This window comes from Seriola lalandi, unplaced genomic scaffold (assembly GCF_002814215.2).
Source record: "Seriola lalandi dorsalis isolate HSWRI2012SDOR001 ecotype SW California unplaced genomic scaffold, Sedor1 jcf7180001970679, whole genome shotgun sequence".
Lineage (NCBI taxonomy): Eukaryota > Metazoa > Chordata > Actinopteri > Carangiformes > Carangidae > Seriola > Seriola lalandi.
In genome coordinates, this window is record NW_019441347.1 from 1 (window position 1) to 460 (window position 460).

At 47.4% G+C, this 460-nt stretch overlaps 1 long non-coding RNA gene across 1 annotated transcript; it reads right to left on the reverse strand.

The window, feature by feature from the left end:
- Position 1: 1 nt before the first annotated feature.
- Positions 2 to 444, reverse strand: LOC147820308 (uncharacterized). Its single transcript, XR_015436867.1, has 3 exons — positions 347 to 444; positions 135 to 253; positions 2 to 27 (listed from the first exon to the last, which is right to left on the reverse strand). It is a non-coding gene; the product is annotated as an uncharacterized LOC147820308 (long non-coding RNA).
- Between the last annotated feature and the right edge of the window lie 16 nt (positions 445 to 460).

The following is a 460-nucleotide window of genomic DNA, read 5'->3' on the forward strand; positions in this document are numbered from 1 at the left end:
AGGAGTGAGCACTGACAACGATTCGGCCTAGCAGAGGAAATCAATATGCAATCAGACAGCAGTAATTGAAAAACCACAGCCAAGACGTTTCGGTTTGAGAGGGAAAGAATTCTACAATTGCAGTCGCCACTCACGCTGGAGAAGTTGGGATTGAGGGCTTGCAAATCCTGCAGGGTTGCAAATCCAGAGAAGCCACCAAGGTTTGCCCGGAGCCACTCTTTACTACCTCCAGTGGACGAGACACAGCCAGGATCTGCAAAGAAGACAGAAACAAAGACATTGGCAGGGTACTACCACTGCATGCGACCAAGACTTTACCAAACTGAACCATAGTGCCTGCCTTTACCTGATGAGTCATTTCTTGAAAGGAATGGTTTGATGAAATGAGTGAAGACAGCTTGCTGTCTTTCTCCGTCCATGGATGACCTTTGGCTGCTCAAAGTCTGGATGCTAAAATTCG